Below are 12,724 nucleotides of genomic sequence, written 5' to 3'. Positions count from 1 at the left end.
AACATTTGCTTAAGCAATGTTTAGATGATTTTGATATTAATACTTAAGCTTCAAGTGAAAGAGAATTCCTGCTACTCAGTCTAGGAGGACTACCTGGGAAAAAAAAAAAAAAAAAAAAAAAAACACCAGTTAGTTGAGATTGCCAGTTTTAGCAAATAAAAATTTAGGGCATCCAGTTATATTTGAATTTCAAACAATCAAATAATAATTTTTAACATGGAACATAAATGATTTAGGACAGACATACTAAAGCAATATTTATTGTTTATCTGAAATTCAAACTTAACTGGGCATTCTATTGTATCTGGCAACTATATGCCTAGTGGAAATTATTGATTGTGCTTTCCTATTATTACAGTGCTGGAATACTAGTACAATGAGACAAAAAAATAAGACCTATTATCATCCCAACTCCCTGTAGAAGCATACAGGTTTACTCCAAAAATCTCAGTACTATTCCCTTCATCATATTTTCCAAAGCACTTATTGTTATCTAACATACTTATGAGCTTCTCCTATTGGAATAGAAGATTCATGAGAAACTTTGTTCAGTGTTGCATTCATGGTGCCAAGAATCATGGCTGCACACAGGAGGCATGATTAAAAGTACTTATTATAATGACATTAGAAATTCTAAATGTATTAAGGAGGGAGATGTGTGCATTTTTCTTAGCACTGATAGAAGCACAAAAATTGTGACTTTCTGTGCCCAAGGCAGTGAACAAGCCATTTGTTCTCTCTGCCTGTCCTCATTCTGGTTTTGCATGGGGAAAAAAATTAAGTGAGTAGATGAGAGCCTTCTACCCCTACAAACTTTAATCCTAAGGACCACTGATAGATGAAGGAGCTGCCTGCATGAATGCTGAGGTGAACCCCATGGAATGGTGAGGGGAGCCCCATGATTTCTATGTCACTACCCCAAATTGCATTTTAGATCCTGCAAATCTAGTAGACCTTCAAGGAGGCGAGTGTCCCTGTTCTCCAGAATAATGAATTGTACTTGAAAAAGTAAACTCGGCCAGTGTTACTGTTGGAGTCAGGGGGAAAAAAAAAATGTCCCTAGCACATGGTGTATGAAGTCTTACTATCCGACACTAGGAATTACAGAAAAAAAAGAAAAAACTACAATCATTCAAGCCACTCATGATATTGCATAATATTGTCTTTGCATCATCAAGTCTATTAAGATAATGTATGAAAAACATGTTGATTTGTCTGGCAAAACTGATAAATAAATAAAACTGTTAAATAAATCATCAGAGTGCCAGTTCTGCTGAATAGTCTGCCATGTGGACACTTCATTTACTGTTTAGCTGAAGGCTGAACACAACAGAGAGCAGTAGCCAAACAGACAATAACTTTTAAATATAGATGAGGCTTCATTATTAAGCCTACAGTTCAATATTTGTAAGTGCTGCTTGTAAAAATAATATGTTTGCCTTTGCTCTTTTCTCTTTTGTCCTTTTCTTCTGTGTCCTTTCTTTCAGAACTTTTATGCTTAACCTTGGTTGCTTGAAACTGTAACATATCATAAAGAAACACATATGAGGAGTCCTCTGGATTCCACAGAGTTAATCAACATATATTACTTGTTGATTTTCATTATTATCAGAATGTACCTTCTCTCCACAAATCGAATGAGTTTATCATAGGATTGCAACACTTGGGTCACTAGTGGTACAAATATTATTTTTGCCAAGTATTTGCTCAAATATTTAGAAACTATTACAAAATAATCTACAAGCAACTTCAGTTCATATATACCTGTACACACCAGTTGTGGTAAGTTTTGAGAGATGATATATTTGATATAGCATAAATATTCTAGTAATGAATGTTACTGTATTAAAATAAAGAAATTCAGAGATTACAGTATTTTAAAATATACTTTAGAGTTTCTCAATGATTCTGATGTCTTATTTTCTCCTAACATCCAAGAAACCTAATAAAAATCTCCATTTGATGAGTACATGACCACTTTATGTAGCTGGAATTTTGCAGCCTTATTTAAGATGCAAGAATTAAATCTGGAGAAAAAGATACTATGGAAAGTAATGTGGCTATTGTCCCCACCAGTAGAGATCTCGTTAGGAAAAGTTATACATAAAAAGTATTTGAAAAAAAAAATTGATAATGCATGGTTTCTATTGAATGATGGGGTTGAAAAGATATTTATGATTTGTTCTATTTGTGTATATACTACATTCAGTTCTCATTAAATAAAAGAGCTCTTGTAAACAACTTTTTGAAGTTATTACATACTGAGTTAACAGTTTTAGTAATCACCTTAGAAAAAAATCCATCACTCAAGTGGTCATTAGCACTTATTTAGATTCATATTACAAAGGAAAGATATACTAATTTTGGATGGAAATAAATTAATCATTAATAATATATAATAACGTACCTGAAATCACAAACATAGGTTTAATTATACATTTATGTAGCAGAATTATTTAGTTTGAATAAAAGTAATTATTTGCCCCATCCTCAGAATGAATTGATGAAAATAAGTGTGTACACACACTATTTATTCATCCATTATACATTTAAATTATATGTATAATATTTTCATTCTACGAAGAATGCTTATAATATAAAAAATCATGTGTTCAGTCAAGTTCATTGGAAAAAAATAGATTTCCACCGGAAAAAGAACAGCTCCCTTTGAAGCATGCAGAAGAAGAACTCAGAGCTACTGAGAGGATTGCTGACCAAGTCAGAGAAAGCATAAGAGAATAAAGTGCGAGCAAGGGGAAATCTGCAAGTGAGGAGGAATGCCATGGTGAGGGCTCACTTTGAGAAACTGTATATTGGAATATAAATTTGGCAACCTAAATTATAAATATAACATAAAAAGCATATTTACTTTTATAAAGAGAAGTCAAAATAATCATCATAAATGAAAGGGGAGTTCATAGTTACAACCACATCTAATTTAAGAAAATATTACCAAAGAAAATCAGAAGAAAAGATTACACCTAAAATTTCATTAAACAGGCATATTTATTATAATCTTATGTTCTAGTACTGATTTGTTTGCTTATAATAAATATTTCTCTGTTGATTTTAGACTGCTTATTACATAACAAAGTCTTAATGGGAACCATTACACAGACAACTAAAATGTAAAACTCTTACATTAAGTAATTGTGAAGAAACGATTTGGGGCACCAAATACATGCCATACTTTAAAAAAAATTCTTACATTTTTGAATAAGGGTCATATCTCCACATGACATACAAAAGTGGTAAATGAGGACCTGATTATAAACATGAAAATACATTAATTAAAGTTCAAATATTCCTTACTGCCCTATATATGAATATCAATGTATAACTTGTAAGTGTCTATTCAGTCATACATTCTATGAACGTTTTATGAGTTTATATTAAATGCATTGAACAATTTTCGAAGACTAATTATCACTATACTTCATACATGAAAGAAAACTATTTGGTAGAATATAAAAATATTTAGATTTTAGAAAGATGTTGCTAAATGTATCCAAGGTATTTTACTTTCTTAAATTCAAACTAATTTTAAATAAAAATGTTAAGACCTTTTTGGTGGTTATTGTAGCCACATTCTTTAAGTTAAAAAGCGGCTAATCTCTTCTCTAATTAACTAAGCTCTATTGGATGTATACATGTTAAATGTGTATGCCTAGTCAGAACCAGCACTAAGACAATTATTAGTCACAAGAAATCTTTCAGACTCTAATTTCTTTTTAAACTCATAGGACTTATTTTCTTGAATATGCTCCAGAGTATAGTCAGGCATCACTTAACGATGGGGATGTGTTCTGAGAAACATATCCTTAGATGATTTTGGTCATGGCGTGAACATCAAAGAGGATACTTACACAAAACTAGATGGTATTGCCTACACACACTTAGTCTACATGGTACAACCTATTGCTCCTTGGCTACAAATCTGTACGGCATGGTACTATATTGAATACTGTAGGCAATTATAATACAATGTCTGTATATCTCATTATATCAAAACATTATAAAGGTACAGTAAAGATACAGTATAAAAAATCAAAGATGGTATACTTATATAGGTCATTCACCATGAATTTAAATTGCAGGACTGGAAGTTGCTCTGGGTGAGTCAGGGAGTGAGTGGTGAGTGAATGTGAAGGCCTAGGACATACTCTGCACTAATAGACTATATAAAGACTATACACTTAGGCCACACTGAACTTATTTAAATTTTTTTCTTTTTTCAGTAATAAATTAAACTTAGCTTACTTTTAATTTTTAAGAACGTTTTGACTCTTGTAATAGCACTTAGCTTAAAACATAGATAAATTTTACAGCTTTACAAAAATATTTCTGTCTTCAGATCCTTATTCTATCATCCTTTTCTATTTTTTTCTTTTAATTTGTTAAAAACTAAGACACAAACACACACATTAATCTAGGCCTACACACAGTCAGGATCAATATCACTGCCTTCCACCTCTTCATCTTGTCCCACTGGAAGGTCTTCAGGGGCAATAACATGCATGGAGCTGTTATCTCCTATGATAACAATGATTTCTCTAGATCAAGCTTGTCCAACCCACAAGTCTGTGGGCCACATGCAGCCCAGGAGGCTTTGAATGTAGCCCAACACAAATTCATAAACTTTCTTAAAACATTATGAGATTTTGTGTGTGTGTGTGATTTATTTTAGCTTATCAGCTAACATTAGTGTTAGTGTATTTTCTGTGTGGCCCAAGACAATAATTCTTCCAGTGTGGCCCAGGGAAACCAAAAGGCTGAACACCCCTGTTCTACACTAACACCTGGAGGACTAGGTCCTCCAAGCATTTTTTTCTTAAAGTAAAAGTAACTTATTTTTTTAATAAGTAGAAGGAGTATGTGCTAAAATAAAGAGTAAAATATAGTAAATACCTAAAGCTCTAACATAGCCATTTATTATCATTATCAAGTATTATGCACTGTATATAATTATATGTGCCATACTTTTATATGACTGGCAGCACAGTAGGCTTGTTTACACCAGCATCACCACAAACACATGAATAATGCCTTACACAACATTATGATGGACATGACATCACTAGGCAGCAATAGGAATTTTTCAGCTCCATTTTGATCTTTTGAGATCTCATCCTATACACAGGTCATCACTAACTGGAATGTCCTTCCGCAGTGCATGGCTCGACTTCTATCTGCTAAAGCAGACTTCTGCAAAAATGTCAACACATATAACATGCTACATATTTTAAGATATTTGACTTAATTTAATGGTGATACTAACGATGACAGAGTCAAAAGAAAAAATTTACTAGTACAATGAAATTACTTACATTTCCAATAGGTGCATGGCCTGATTAGTTAGCTCTTCCTTCACTGATCAAAATAAAATCAATTTCATTTACTCAGTGAAACGTATATGTATTTTCATTGTCTCTATTAATAAAATTAATTAACAAACTAATTGCACTTGTACCATATATAAGTAGCCATTGTAATTCTCTAGCAAAAATTATCTGGAGTGGTATGTGTGTTTGTATTTTAAGAAATAGAGCAAGATACATTTTAAGAAGGTTCATAGAAGGCATTTTAAAAAGCTAAACACTAATTTTAAAGAGAAAAGGCAATGATATCTTTTTGCTAGAAATACCTTTCAAAATAATTTCTACAAGTTGTGGGGAAAAAAATCTAGAAATCATTAGATCTAGCCCATAGCTATAGTCTAAAGAATAGGATCCTCTGTGAATTATATGCTGTATGAATAAAATAGTAACCTGAGTCATAAAGACATTTCAAATATAAATTGATGTTTTCTCATAGCCTGACTTCATTGACGTGTACAAATAAATCCCAGGTGTGCCCCTGGGAAATATTTATTTATGAAAACCAATGGAAATGAAATGATATACTCTCTCTCCCTCCTTGTAGTTTTATAGTAATTAAGAATAAAAACATTAAAAAATTTAAGGTTAAGTGTTCTCAAGCAAATTAGAGTGTTCCCTGGGACTTGTGTGTAATTTGTCTTTATGCATAAATCTAAGGGAAAAAACAATTATTACACGGTATAAAATTAACTCTCACACACACACACATACACAAACACACACACTCTTAATTAGTTCCTCCAAAATGTTATTATACATTCATTTTTATGAATACATAAGAAAGAGTTCAGGCATAAACTGTGATGTTGACATCCATACCAATATCCGTAATTACTGTTAATAAAATATAAAGCACAAAACAGATATGACAATATAATACTTCACTTGTGCAGAATATGTAACAGACACAATTCCTAAGTGCTGGTATGAGGCAATTAAATCATGCCCTTACACAAAATGTTAGGGAAAAAAATTATAATTACAGAATTGCTTGATGTACTTTTAGTTTGTATTTATCTTTTGTCAGCTTATTAGAAACACAAGAAAACCAGTCACTGAAAATAATACTAGCAGAGTAAAATAGGATTTTTTGTTTTCTAGAAAAAATATAGTTGAAAATCGGATAATATCAACTGTGAGACAATTCCTCAGTAGACTTCGTAGTTCTAAAATACATTGTTTTTGAATTATCTTACAATGAATTCTACAGCTGTGATTCTGATCATGAATTTTCACACTTGATGTTGAATATTACAGAATTCAAATCACTTTGGGAGCCTACACAGTATTTAGCCATTTAATATTTTAATAGTTAGGTCTTCGTCTGTTTATCAGATAAACTCATTAGAAGTAGATGCAGGGGGAGATATTTAATTCTACTTCCGGGATGCATATTCCAGTCATTCATTTGTGCTTTTATTAATTCAAATTTTACTGCCAGCTTATATGTGACTGAGAAGGAAATATCAATGAAATATGGTCTCAAATTGACAAGTGCCATAATAAAGGTAATATGCCATTTGCAAGCATAATATCCTATCAGTGAAGAAGCTCATCATTATTAAACATCGAAAGTGAGACCCAATTCTGAAATCCCCCTATAATAAAATTTTGAGAAAATTATCTTAGGGACAAAATCAATCTTAGAAAACTTTGAAGTTCTTAAAATTTTGTGTCTGGCATGACTTTTCTCTAGTAGATATAGTCTAAACTGAGAGCATTTAAACAATTAAAAATAGTACAATCTAAGCACTTTTTGAAGCTGAGGCAAGCAGTAGTCTCAACTACTTGGGAGGCTAAGGTGGGACAATCACCTGAGCCTGGGAGGTCGAGGTTGCAGTGAGTCGTGATTGTGCCACTGCACTGTAGCCTGGGTGACAGAGTAAAACCCTCTCAAAAACAAAAAAAAAGTTAAAAAGACAGCCCATGATTTAAATATTTGTTAATTGATGTGTAATGTAATTAATTTTTGGAAAGTAAAAACAGTTGCAAATGTAAACAAAACATTAACATTTCAGGTAACAACTTTTAATATTTGACAAGTGCTCTACAAGTAACCTATGAAGTGATATCCTAAATCCTTAGGGATTTTAAATATTTCTCAATCAGGATTTTAAATATATCTGGTTTTTTAAATTCAAAATCTCTTCAATGAAAACAAATACATATTGCATTTCCACAGCAAAAAAAACCCACAATATTTTTCTTTTTAATGGATGCTCATACAATTGTACTTCACAACTACATGAAGTAGTAAAATATACAGCTCAATTTATATTATGAACAATTAGTAAAAATAACAATAAATGAAAATAAAATGCATATATATTCTGTATATTAACATAACTTTTGAAATAAAATGTTTCTAAATGTTCATAAAGGTTACTTTACAAAAAAGGAAATAACTAAATTTCCAATTAGATGTAAAGAAAAAAATAAATTACTTGATTTTAAATTATTCACTAGAAGTAATTGTTACAAGGGCAGCTCTAAGGAAAGCTAGTAATCTCCTAATTGTATGCTACTTTGATTATCACTGTGTTTTCTTTAGAGCAGTTTTATAGATACACTGTACTAATCAAAGCTATTTCAATTTAGCGATATAAGGTAAATAATTGCAAGGCCAAATATATGAGCTCATTGTCTCATGTTCCTGATGAGGTTCTTAGGAGGCATTTATACAAGATCTGTTAGTTTTCCCTTTTCCCTTAAAACACATTTTAAATTTATGAATACACCCCTAGTTGTTTAATCTCCATTAATGTGTCATGTGCTAAACAAATTTAAGCAAACACAAAATTTTGCATGTTTAGATTAATTAAATCATTAAGCCAGTAGTTGCTATGCTGCAAATATCCATTTGGCCCTGTTGAATTTATTATCTAATATCTGTGGGCACTGATTAGCAGTTTTGCTCATTATTAAACTAAACTTGTTGCATAAATCAAGGCCCTAAAACCCTTATCATGGTTGTTCCCTGAGCCATTTTTAAGCTTTCTGACTCAAATACTTCATTTAGTTTAAAAAAGATAAACATGTATTAATTTCTTGAGTATAATCTTAAATATAAACTGTTACAATATTTGAACAATCCTCTATCAACTTGTCTTTTGTTTCTGTATATCCTGTACATTTACTTTTCCATTTAATGTAAAGGTAATGAAACAAAACAGAAAAAAAAAAATTAGGTTATCTTTAGAATAGCCATGTTCAGCTACAGCACAAGCTATAGCACAAACAACTCAAGCCATGTGTTTTTTTGTTTGTTTGTGTGTGTGTGTGTGTGTGTGTGTGTGTGTTATAAAAGAGGTTAATCAGGAAAAAGTGAATGAAAAAAAAAATGTTCCAGTAAGGCAATGAATAATTACAAAGTATATATGAGAATTACATCATATAGACTTCAAGTATTTCTGGAAATTTTTGATCATTTGACATATTATGGTTTAGCTAAAACAATGATCCAGCGATGGAGAACTTTCTTGTCATGTTCTCATATTTGATGCATCCATTTAATTATGTTGGTCACATGTAAAATTATAAAAAGAAAGATTCCAAATAGCAAATGTCCTGTAATATGTGTAACATATAGAAGAAATGAAAATATAATGTATCTGTTTGAAATTTACATATATATGGATGTATATATGTGCATGTATTCTTATACTTGTGTGAATATGCATATATATGCACACAAGCTTACATACAATCATCTTATTTTAATCTCTGTATTTTATTTTTTAAATGTGAAAATTCTTCTGAAACAAATGGACGCTGTTCAATTTGATTATGTATTCACTAAAGAATCATTTGTTGGGAAATGAGACAGAGAACAGATAAGTTTAATGAAGGCATAGAATAACAATTTTTCTCTGTCTGGGCAAGACAGTATGTAATATTAATCATTTTTTGTGCATGAAATAAATCCCTACAGAACATGGAAGACAATTTTGCATTCCTTAGTTACCTTCGATATTGGATCAAAATGATGTGATTTTCTTTTGAATCATGGAATCCAATATATTCTGGTTTTGTTTGTAATGATTTATCACAAATTATTGTTAAATGATCTTATTGATTAAAAATGAATATTTCTTAATGTTTATTACTGCAGTCTTTGACCTTGTATGTTTCATATACAATTCTATGCATTTTTAAAATCCTATTCTGCTAGAAGATTATGCTAAATTTTATGTTTATTTTGAAAGGTCACAGTCTTCTCTTTTCACTTACTTTATAGTGGTGTTTATATGCTAAGAATCTTACAATCTTTTCAGAGTTTGTGTTTATTCATTTTTATCCACAAAAACAATAATTCCTATATGTTAATATATTGTATGCAGAATGTGATTACCAATGACTATTCATAAGTTATTCTACTTTATTCCACTACTAATAAAAAACATATTTTTAAATTTATTTTATATTTAATGTATTTTTTCTTAGTGCAAATATCCTGAATTGTTCGTTTCTGTCTACTTTTGTCATTATTGAGCAATTATAATTATAAACAATTTCCTAACAAATCAGAAATCCTCTTTACAAAGGCAATAGAGGAAGGAAACACTTATAATTGAATAAGCCTTAAATTAGAATGTGATATTCATGATAAGCAATCCACTAAGAGACTGCAAACACAAAAAGAAACCTCACCCCTTTATATAACCAAGCATATACAATGCATTATACCCATGTTTTCAAGATAAACCATAATTAGTCCTCAATTAAGAAAACTTGACAGGACCATTTGTCACACATAGTTCAACATAACTTTTCCTGGTAATTGGGGTGACCATGTGTGTTGGTTAACTGGATTGTGTCCAGAAGATAATTGCATTTCTCATGTCTTTATGACAGGAGGTAGGTTTGCAACATGGAGCAAGATTCCCACAAAATTTAGGCTCCTACCTTCCCACAGGAAGTGGAAAATTTAAAAAAAAAAAAAAATGCTTTCTCTCCTGATGATTTTTACTTTTCAAAGAGATGTTCCCAGGTTCTTGAGAAAGACATTCCTGAGCCATTAAACTGACATAAGGCCTATCTCAAGAGGTCTATCTAGTTTTCAGAAAAATGTGTGTGTTTGTGTGTGTTTGTATTTATTTTAGAGAGGGAAAAGAAAAAGGGCTTACTATTTTAATTTTTTTTTTAAGTTAGTGCTCTAAGAAAAAGAAGGGGAGGAGGAGCTCTCCCCTTACTTTCAATATTAATTCTCTTATTTTTCATTTTAATTTGTCCTTAAACTATCGAAGCTGCAATCATTTATTTAATCAACACCAAGGAATACTATGCAGCCATAAAAAGGAACAAGATCATGTCCTTTGCAGGGACATGGATGAAGCTGGAAGCCATTATCCTTTGCAAACTAATGCGGGAACAGAAAACCAAACACTGCATGTTCTCACTTATAAGTGGGAGCTGAACAATGAGAACACATGAACACAGAGAGAGGAACAACACACACTGGGGCATGATGGAGGAGGATGGGGAGAGCATTAGGAAAAATAGCTAATGCATACTGGGCTTAATACCTAGGTGATGGGTTGACAGGTATAGCAAACCACCATGGCACATGTTTGCCTTTATAATAAACCTGCACATCCTGCACATGTAACCCATAACTTAAAATAAAATAAAACAAAATAAACAGAAAGCAACCTGATGCTACCTTAATTTTGGCTATCATAACCAATTATAATCTGGGCTCATCAATATTTTTATATTCAAGACCTGTTTATTTTCCTTAAAGTAAGACATTGGAGTGGTAGTTGCACGTTTCTTTCACAGAAATTTTACATCTGGATGATTTTTCACAGGGCCATAGCTGGAGGTTTTCTTTGCTTTTTGCCTTTGATTTGAAAGGTGATGTTCAAATGCTGTGGTTGGCTAAGTAGAATACTGTTCTCCTGAAAATGCTTTAGATATTTTTCCTGTCTGTGCCCTCATATAACACATTTCTTAGTCATATTATTCTGACTTCAGAAAATATTCTGTCCTAATGCATCACTTCTAAATTAGCTTAACTTTAGCAAAGCCCTATTTCCAAATAGATATTTTGTGTAGTCCTGTAGTATGTTGCATTAAAAAACAGTGACTGTGTCACTTATGCCATATCACGTGTTGTCCAAAACACCATTTTTCCTGAGAAAAACTAATGATTAAAAACTATAAAAATACTTTATATGTAATAATATTAATCTCTTCATGCTCCAAATTCTGATGAGGACTATGTACACATTCTACAGATGTGTAGAAGAATTTGGTGTCATGTTGAAGAAAATTATTAACAAAGTACAACAAATTCCAAATAAATTTCATCCTTTGCAAAAAGTACGTATTCTCTTTGGTTTTCAAACACAAATCTATATTTAAAAATAAAACAAAAGCAAAGATTTTCCCCTTTCAACTTCAAAATGAATGTTTTCTGCGGATACTTGTAATTCTACTACTAACTAATGCTTTGAAGGTATTGGAAAAATAGATTCTCTGGCTCCATGACCAGTGTCAAAAATTTTTCTCCTGTAAGAAAAACCACCTTGTATTTTAATGTTTTCTCATTGTTATAAATGATTTTTATGTACAGAATAATATATACTCAGTCATAAAGCAACATCACTTACCAATATGGTGGCATCTTTATTCAGCTTTAGACTACTGTATCCACATGGAAACCACTTTCTAGGGGAAGAACATATAATCATAGAAAATGTATTCCATATCTGCTTTTCCTGAATTTATTTTTTAAAATTCATATATCAATTCATTGCATTCCATGTCTTCCAGCCATATCGTGATAATTTGTTTCTGATACAACAGTGAAAATCTAGCTCTGATTAATTCAGTCATTAAAATTGCCTTACAAAATGATAAGAAGAAATAGTCCTCGGAAGATTCTCTTCAATTAAGCATCTATATGTAAACATTGGGTGCGTAAAAGCAATACATTTAATCATATACCCAAAATATACCATGAAATTTTATCAGCTCTTAACAAATATTTCCAAATTTACATAAGATTACAGAACCATTGATAGAGATTTGAGGATTCGTTGTCCACCATGTTCTTGAGATAGTATCTTTCGTTGTGCCTTTGTTGCTGTCATCCTTAACCTTCAGGTGGAGTGGAAAGTAAATGTCCAAATAATGCTTATTTTGTATTTAAAATAATAGAAAATCAACTACATGAAAATTTTTTTTTCTATCTTTAGTTTTACATTTTTCCTCTGACATTAAATTATCATATCTATTCTATACATTTCACTTCCTAAACATTTTCATGTAAAGTAGTCTTAACCCCTGAAGAAACAACTATTGTTATAACTTCTTTTATTCTGGTCATTTTCTCCTTGTTC

The 12,724-nt window shown here is 31.3% G+C and overlaps 1 protein-coding gene across 5 annotated transcripts in view; it reads left to right on the top strand.

Moving 5' to 3' along the window:
* Nucleotides 1-12,724, top strand: part of PCDH9 (protocadherin 9) — a 951,590-nt gene that overhangs the window by 631,580 nt on the left and 307,286 nt on the right. The window lies entirely within an intron of this gene.

Source organism: Chlorocebus sabaeus, chromosome 3 (genome assembly GCF_047675955.1).
Source record: "Chlorocebus sabaeus isolate Y175 chromosome 3, mChlSab1.0.hap1, whole genome shotgun sequence".
NCBI classification, from domain to species: Eukaryota; Metazoa; Chordata; class Mammalia; order Primates; family Cercopithecidae; genus Chlorocebus; species Chlorocebus sabaeus.
Note: the sequence above shows the minus strand (reverse complement) of the source record. Positions and strands in the feature narration are given on the sequence as shown.